Consider the following 9,477-nt stretch of genomic DNA (forward strand, 5'->3'; position numbering starts at 1 on the left):
ACCCCATTTCATCCAGGTGTTTCTCAGAAAATGGATTCTCAATTTGATAACTCCAGTAACTCACTAGGCTGTGAAATGAATATTTCCTTTGGGGGAGGGCGATTTAAGAAGTAGATGATTGAGAATGACCTTATTTCCCCCATAACATAAGTGAAGCCTTTCTTTCCTCCCAGGAAATGCTTGCATTTCAACTAGCAGTTCCGTGGGGAGATGCTGATCACCTTTGAAAGGAAGGAGGAGGAGAGAAGTCTACTTTAATCAGTGCCCAGCACATTCAGAAATTATTTACATCTCCACCAGTGTGGCTCCTCCCCAGGGACGCCGGTCTGCTCATGCTGTTCCTTTTGAAACTCATAATTAATTAATGCCAGCCCCACCTCCCCTGCCTCCCCGCCTCCCCTGGGCATCACTAGGTCTGCTCAGCCTGTTTTCAGCCAACATAGTCCCCACTTCTTTTTCCTTTTCCCCAGATATTCCTCTTGCTCTGCTATCTGTCCCTGGTTCCATTCATTGGTTTTCCATTTTAATCTCCCCTAGAGATACGAAAACCTGGACAAGTGGGGACCCCCTTTCTCAGTCCAGCTATTGTCTGATTCTTCCCCTGGATGCAGGTGAGCAACAGGCCCCTGGGCACTGCAAAAAAGTCTGTCTTTGATGCCGATCCAGAATATTGACAATACCACCGATGCAGTGGTTGAAAGGCCTGGTGATCTTCTCCCAAAATCCCAGCTAAGAAGACACCATGAGGCAGTGATGCATGGCAACATATGAGTTGCCATAAGGTGGAGTCTGCACAACTGTCTCTGTGTGTGTGAATGTGTGTTTTTGATGTTAGCAGAGAATTCAATGTACTTCATTTCCTACTATAATATCCCAAATGAAGATCCCAGATGTCCGTGTAGTACATGTTATTCACTTAGCTTTCAACTCTTTCGCTCAGGAGAGAGATTTCTCTACAACCTTTCCTTGAATTGTTCCACATTGAATTCACATAAATGGGCTTGAACTTGGCATAGTGGGAAATAGTTGGAAGTTCCTTACTCCCTGGTTTCCGAAGAACTGGGTTCTCATCAAATGCTGCTACTGATTAGCATGTGACTTGGGACAAATGACTTAACTTCCCTGGCCCTCTTCTTCCTGTCTGACAATGGGATGGCCATGCTTGTTAAGTCTACTCGGTGTTTTTGTTTTCACTGCCTACATGACCTGACCCAAGCCATGGTATTTTCAATCGCCTCATAGGCATATCAAAGTTGGACATTGAATTAAAAAATGATAAAAAAAGAATCCGTTCACAGCGTTGAGTTGCTGGAGAAGGACATCGAAAGTACCACGGACTACTAAAAGGACAAATAGCTCTCTCTTGGAAGAAATATGGCCAGAGTGCTCCTTAGAGGCAAAGACAGCAAGATTTCAGTTTCCATACATTGGACATACTGTCAGGAGAGACCAGTCCCTGGAGCAGGACATAATGTTTGGTCAAGAAGAGGGGCATCACAGAGAGGAGAGCCCTCAATGAGGTAGATGGACACAGTGACGTCGACAATGGACTCGGGCATAGGAACAAAATAGAGGATGGCACATGTAGTGTTTTGTTCTGTTGTGCACGGGGTCACTATGGGTCAGAACCGATTCGATGGCACCTAATAATCACAAGACAGGGAGAGTGGCAAGAAGGCTGGCTGGAGGCCTCTCTGGAAGGACTAGAACAGACCGAGAGTTTTTGTTCTGCTGCTCTCCTATGCCCTTGATTTTGGACTCACAGTGACTGGCCTGTAGGGTTTCCTGGGCCGCAATCTTTCTGGAAGCAGACGGTCTGGACCTTTCTCCCCAAAAGCTATTGGGTAGGTTCCAACCCCTATCCTCATGGTGATCAGCTGAGCACTTAACTATGGTTCTACCAGGATCCTTGGATTGAAAGCAAGGGGGAGCAAGTTCATGTTGGGTGTTAACTTTGCTCCAAGGTAGGAAATGGCATGTTGTGAATGAGTGTTGGGAGTGGTTGCTTTGGGGCTGCATTTTCAGGAACTCAAAGAGCAAAAAAGATTAGAGCCAGGCCGAGAGGAGTGTTGGGTCTAAGACAGTAGCCCCTTCTTGAGGCTCTTGCATCTCAGCAGAGCCATATTCCCATAGGATTGAGGCAATACCATTCCCTAGTTGATCATGAAGATTCTCGGCAAAGATCACTACATGTACCTTACAGAAGAGTTTGTCAAAAAGTATTCCAATAGGTTTCAGTTCATACAGGCATGGAGTAATTAGAAAACAAAAAACACGCTTAAACATATTGTTGTGATCAGTGGGTGGCTGCAGCCAAGTTCTCTAAGTCGTGCTCTAAGTCATGCTCTTAGGTTCATTGAGGGGCGGGGGTCTTCAAAAATAGGTCCAATCCAAACAATAGCTTCTGCGAGAATCTGCTGGATCAGCTATCTCCAAGGCAGAGGGAGGTCTACATCTAAAGTTTTGGCAACTACTCTTTGGATTCCAGCGGAATCATTTTGATAATTTTCTCAAGGACACAGTATGATCACAAGGGCATATTGAGAAGTTTTAAGAAAATTAATAACTATACCAGTGAGGAAAAGGCCAGAAAACTTGAACCAATGCACCTGCTGCCTCAGACAATTTCACTGGGAAATGTTACCCTACCCACCCTACAGCCCTGATCTTGTTTCTCAGAACTTCTTTTTGTTCTCCAAATGCCAAGAACATTGATAGGAACATGATTTGAGTCCCTTGGGGATGTCAACACTGCTGCTTTGCCTTGGTGAAAATCAAAGGGTGCAGACTTCTTCTGGGAAGGAAAAGAGGGATGGAATTACTGCCTGCAGAAGTGAGGAGAACTAGACGGAGAGGTGTGGGAAAGCAGTGGGCTCACACTTTGGTGTGTTGGTGTAGTGAAGGTTTCTAGGATTTGATGGCAATCCATTCGGACCTATTCTCAGAGGTGTTTTCTGAGACCTCTACACTCAGAATTGAGGAGTAGAAAGTGTCTGGCTGCTGAGGCAAGAGGAATTGATATTCTCATGGGCTGCTGTGAATCGCATATGCTTTCCACCCCAAAGCACAAGTTGCCAATCCTAACTCATGTGGATATAATCCCAGTTGAAAAATGGAGTTTTCTTATGTTAATGAGGCCACTTAGGCACAGGGTGTGTTTTAAGCCAATCATTTTCAAGATCCAAAAGTTGCTGCTTGGGCACAAAAGCATGCTATCAGAGCCTGGGAAGACAGATGCCACATCACATGAGGATCGCCAAGGAGCATCTGATCAACAGAAGCTGCAAAGAGGCGAGAACCTACCTCCAGAACCCACAGTAAGAGAAACTCTTCCTCCAGAGCAGTGGTTCTCAACCTGTGGGTGGATAGCTCTTAGGGAGTCAAACGACCCTTTCCCAGGGGTCATCGAAAAACTCATATTTCTGATGGTCTCAGGAACCAAGACAATGCTCCTCCATCTATCTCCAGGTGGGTCTGCCCACATGCAGATTGCCCACATTCGATGACATCATCGCACCAACCCCATCACACACATCTCATATGAATACAGATGTGTGTGACAGGGTTGGCACCATAATGTACTTATGCGGACCAGTCACACATCGGTAAAGATCAGCTACTATGTAGAGAGCAGCTACTGTGTAGAGAGCAGCTACTATGTAGAAAGCAGCTGCTGTGTTGAAAGCAGCCATATTGCAGGTAAAACAACACTTCATGAATTATAATTACTGGATAAATGTAAAATCATGTACTGTAAAATCATCAACTACTGCAATATGGGAACATCATCTGGATGCTGATTTTTATATTCAGTTGTGGTTGATATGAATACTGCCCCTTTGTGATAGTAATAGGTATGTAAAAAAACAACACAGAGAAGGGTAAATCATAGGAAACTTTAATGAACTGTATTGACTGAACTATGCTATGTATCATCTTTTGTATTATTAAAGCTATTGTTAAATATTATTTTCATTATCAAACCATCCCATGACAGTGGATCGTGTAGAGAATAACGTTAAGAAAACAAAATGTAGTGAGGACTTTTTACAGTATGATTTTACCTCAATAATTACAGCAGGAATTGAGAAAACATTATGTGTTATTTGTTGTGAAGTTCTGTCAGCCGACTCTAAAGCCAAACAAATCAAACGCCATTTTGATAGCAAGCATCTGAGCTTTGCAGGTAAGTATACCAACTATTTTAGAAGAAAAGCTGATGGACTCAAGAAAGCAAGGCTTGACGCTGATGGCAAGTACCACCAACAACACGTAGCAGCCATTGACGCTTCATATTTGGTGGCACTCAGAATGACCAAAAATATGAAGCCTCACATCATTGCTTAGGATTTACTGTTACCAGTGGCCAAAGACATTGTTGGAGTGATGATCAGAGACGAATTTGTTACAAAATTGAGTGCAATTTCCTTATCTAACAATGCTGTCCTTAGAAGAATAGATGACATATATGCTTATATTCTTGATCAGTAATCCAGGATATTAAATTTGCTCTACTTCCAATATTTGGCATCTAGCTTGATGAATCTACAGATGTTGCAAACTGTTCACAGTTACTGTTTTACATGATGTATATTAATGATGGTGACTTTAAAGATGAGTTTCTTTTTTGTAAACCTCTTGAAATGACAATTACTGCACATGATGTGTTTGACATATTGTTTCATTTCTGAAAGAGCATAGATCTCTTGGGGAAAGGTTTGTGATGGTGGCTATGCTAGGATGTTGACCTGGATTTCAATGTTTGATACTGAATGAGTCACCAAAATTCATCCGAACTCACTGTATGATTCATCAGAAAATATTAGCAACAAAGATGCTGCCGCAAGAGTCACAAGAAGTAATGAAAAGTGTCATAAATCTTGTCAATTTGGTAAAGGCGGGCACTTTAAACAGTCAATTGTTTTCACAACCGTGCAACGAGTTAGATGCACCGAATAATGCTCTGCTATTTCACACTGAAGTGAGATGGTTGTTGAGAGGAAACACTTTAAAACATGTTTTTGAGGTTTGTGATGAATTAAAAATATTTTTAATCAGAAAGCAAGACCGCAGTTGGAAGCACTTTTCAGTGACAAAAGTAAACTGCAGAAGATAGCTTACTTGGTTGACCTCTTTACCATCTTGAATGAGTTAAATTTATCACTGTAAGGAACAAATGCAACATGCCTCAATTTGTATGAAAAGATCCGATCATTTCAAATGAAACTTCCAGCTTCGGCAAAAAAAAAAAGGATGAAAATAAAATATACATGTTACCTACCTTATCTGCTTTCTTTGAGGAACATGACATTGAACCAGACAAAAGGGTTATGATGATAATTCCTATGAAAGAACACTTGCACATGCTTGCAGATGAAATTTCTTTTGTACTTTGCAAATCTACCTGACACCTCATTTGCAATTGCCAGAAGCTCATTCACAAAGTTGAAGATGTTCCTGAGACAGCACAAGAGGAGGTCACTTAACTTATTTAACTAATGTGAGCAAGAACTGATTTTTCTACAATGCCAGTTACAAAATTCTGGATCAAGTGGTTGCAGTCATATCCTGTTCTGTCTGAGACTGTGTTGAACCTATCTTCCATTTCCAACAACACATTTTTGTGAAATAGGGTTTTCCAGCTTGTTGGTTGTCAAGTCTAAATACAGAAGTAGACTTGTTGCGGAAGATGATCTTCATTGTGCTCTTGCAAAGACCACCCCAAGAATTTCTGATCTGGTGAGAAAGAAGTAATCTCAATCTTTGTACTGACGTTGGCTTTTTTACACATACTGTCGCAAAATGTAGTTTACTATTGTTATATTAAGACTGTTACCCATGCTATACCATGCTTCAAGACAGAATTTCATTGATTTGTAATTAGAAATAAATATTTCATAATATAGAATTATATATTGTTTTTGTGATTGATTACTATGCTTTAATTATGTTCAATTTATTAAACTGATAAGAACAGATACTACACTCATCTTAGCCAAATGGCTGAGAAGTGGTAATTATGTTCACTTTGTAACAATGAAAATACATCCTGCATATCAGGTATTTACATTACAATTCATAACAGTAGCAAAATGACAGTTATGAAGTAGCAACAAAACTAATTTTATGTTTGGAGGTCACCACAAGATGAGAAACTATATTAAAGGGTCGTGACAATAGGAAGGTTGAGAGCCACTGCTACAGAGCCAGTGACCTGAATTCAGACACCTAGCCTCTGAAACTGTAAACACATGCACTTCTGTTTGTTAAAACCACTCACTTGTATTTCTTTTATAGCTGCACTAAGAAATGCAGACTCCGGCTGTACCTGTAAAAATAGGCAGCTCGTCTTTAAAGGAATGCAGAGGTGGCTGGAGAAGCAATGATGGGCAGGGGTGGAACGGGTGTCGGGAGGCATAGCAGGTGTGAAGGTACTTCATAAACAGAAGACCTTACACTGTTTAGAGGATAAGATTCCCTTTAAATATAGGACACTTTGTCCTAATGAGCCCTGGTGATGTAGTGGGTATGTGTTGGGCTGTGATCTGTATGTCATCAGTTCAAAACCACCAGCAGCTAGCTCTGTGGGAGAAAGACTGGGCTTTTGACTCCCATAAACAGTTACAGTCCCGCAAACCCACAGGGGGTCACTATGAGTCAGCATAGGCTGGATGGCAGGGCGTTTGTTTGGGGGTTTGTCCTAATACTTGATTCAATTGACTTAAACAAGATACGTCTGAGTCAGCTTCCAGCATAATGTGTCACATGTGGCAAGCTGCAATCAGTATTTTGTGTCCCTGTATTCATCTATTATGGATGGAATCATGTCCCCCAAAGACGTTTTGTCAATCCTAATCCTTATGCCTGCCTGATGCTCCACAGGAGACAGTGGGGCAGTCTACTTCTGGAAAGATGTATAGTCATACAAGCCCTGGAGGGCATGTCTATCCATCCTATAGAGTGACTTTGAGTTGGAATGAACCCAGTGACGATGGATCCTTGTAGTTGTAATCCATTTGGGAAGAGGGGATTCTTTACTGTTGCTAATGAGGTCACATCAGTGTAGGATGCCTGTTAAGCCAATCACTTTAAAGATACAAAGCCAGCAGATTCGGGTCAGAGAGGAAAGCAGAAATGGGAAAGGTGAATGCCATCACTCATGAAGGTCATCGCGGAGCCAAGGAACGGAGGCTGAAAGAGACCAGGGCCTTCTCCCGGAGCCCAGAGCCCAGAGCCCAGAGCCCAGAGCCCAAAACTAGATAGCTAAGACACCCTCCCATTTCACCATGGAATCCTAACAGGGAAATGTAAGTTATGTTATGTTATCTTATGTTATGTTATGGTATGGTATGTAGGTTATGTTATGGTATGGTATGTAGGTTATGTTATGTTATGGTATGGTATGTAGGTTATGTTATGGTATGGTATGTAGGTTATGTTATCATTATAACAGGGTGGTGTAGTGGGTTACACATGAGGCGACTAGTCCTGAGGCCAGCAGTTTGAACTGGCCTGTTGCTCCATAGCAGACAGAGAAATCTTCTCCTCCTGGGAAGATTTACAGCTCAGACCTCAGAAACCCACAGGAGTGTTCTACTCTGTCTTCCAACACCACTGTGCATCAGGACTGACTCAATGGCAGAGTTGGGATGGTGTGGAGCCACAGGGATGCAGTGGGTAATGTGTCGGGCTGCAGATTGAGCTCACCAGTCACTTCTGGGGAGAAGGACGTGGCAGGCAGCTTCTGTAAAGGTTGACAGCCTTGGAAATAGGACAGAGCAGTCCTGCTGTGTCCTACGGGGCCACTAGGAATGGGGCTCGGCGCAATGGCAATGGGTTATGATTGCTTTGGTATTTGCTCTGGGTCTAAGGCAGCTCTTTCTCCCACTTACAGAAGCCCTCCCCCCTCTCGTTTTTAACGCAGCGTGGTGCACTAATGCATTTTCTCAGGAGAAGCGCTCTTGCTAATGTTACCCTGACCAGCAGCCACTGTAGAAATAGATTGCACCGTGAGGATGCCACCTAGTCTTAAATTATTAATATTGAGTGGCTGGGCAATTAACAAGTCAAGGTACGTTGCCTGGGAAGTGGATGGCGGTGATCTTTTCCTTCAGCGATAGGCGCAGCCATTTCTACATTCCATCTGACCATCCACAAGTGGACAGTGTGATGCTCCTAGTGGTATGCCTCCATGATCCATTTTTGCACTGCCCGATGCTGAGCAAGTTATTTTGAGATCTGAGAGCTCTCAGAAGGTGTTTTACTAACTTGCCTCACTCAGACTCCATGGGTGTGAGCAGCACCATGCAGCAGAGAGCTTGGTGCAGGTCAGTGCTGGTATGACCCATTGGCAAATGTCTGCCAGCCTCACACATGGACGGAGCCATCATGTGCTGCTACCATAGGAGCATGCATTGACTTAAATAAGAAAAATGATGTAAATGCATCAAGAATGAATGAACTGATAACGGCTTCTCACAGTTTAAACACAAAATGCATCCAGACTGATTGTGTTAGACTGGGTTGACTAGAGAAACAAATTCATTGACACTCATATACATGAAAGCAATAGCTTTATATCAAGAAGTAATTAGGCATCGATTTAACATCCCAGTACAGTCCATATCAAGTCCATAAATTCAGTCTCAGACCATAAGTCCAATATTAGCCCATGAATTCCTCTTCGGTCTCACACAGAACATTCAATGATGCCGAATGCAGGAAGATCACAGGTCTGTGGGTGGAAAATCCTGTGGATCCAGTGACAGTGGAAGCATCTCTAGGCTCTGAGTTACATCCACATGGCTCCATGTGGCTTGTTAACAGGAAGGTGAAGAAGAGAGAGAGTATGTCCTGTTTCTCAGGAGAAAAACAGGAAGTTCCCAGAATCCTCACGAGAATGCCACACCCACAAGGAAGTATTGTGAGACTATGACCTGATTGACAGGCTAGACTCCACCCCTTCATTCTATTCATCACGTTGACATGAAATTATATAGCTACCACACCAGTTCATTCACTGAGGTTGGGTGGAAATTTGGGGAGCAGAGGATCCCTGAACCAGTATGCCCTTGTTAATAAGAATGCCAAACAGGAGAAAGAATCAGTACGACTGTCAGAAGATCTCCTCCATTTGTCTCCACCCACCCACATGACAGACAAGGAGTGTGAACCCTTTCATGAAGCCCCAGAACCATGGACTGAATTCATATTAGCGGCCCGCGGTTAGTGAGAGCAGTCCTGGTGCCATAATGGTCAAGACTTGGGCTACAACCGCAAAGTCTGAAGTTCAGAACCGCAGAAGCTCAGAGGGAGAAAGACGGGGATTTCTATTCCCATCAACAGCCACAGTCTCAGAAATTCACAGGGACAGTTGTACCCTGTCCTGTAGGGTTGCTCTGAGTTGGCATCAACTCAATGGAAGTGAGTTTGGTTTTGAGAAGGTTGGTGAGAGCAAGCGAGTGAGCAAGAGAAACA

General features: G+C 43.0%; 1 pseudogene; it reads right to left on the reverse strand.

Annotated features, from left to right (window-relative positions):
* Positions 1–5,910: 5,910 nt before the first annotated feature.
* Positions 5,911–6,015, reverse strand: LOC142449419 (U2 spliceosomal RNA; annotated as a pseudogene).
* Positions 6,016–9,477: the final 3,462 nt, after the last annotated feature.

The sequence above is a fragment of the Tenrec ecaudatus genome, chromosome 5, assembly GCF_050624435.1.
Source record: "Tenrec ecaudatus isolate mTenEca1 chromosome 5, mTenEca1.hap1, whole genome shotgun sequence".
In the NCBI taxonomy this organism is placed as follows: domain Eukaryota; kingdom Metazoa; phylum Chordata; class Mammalia; order Afrosoricida; family Tenrecidae; genus Tenrec; species Tenrec ecaudatus.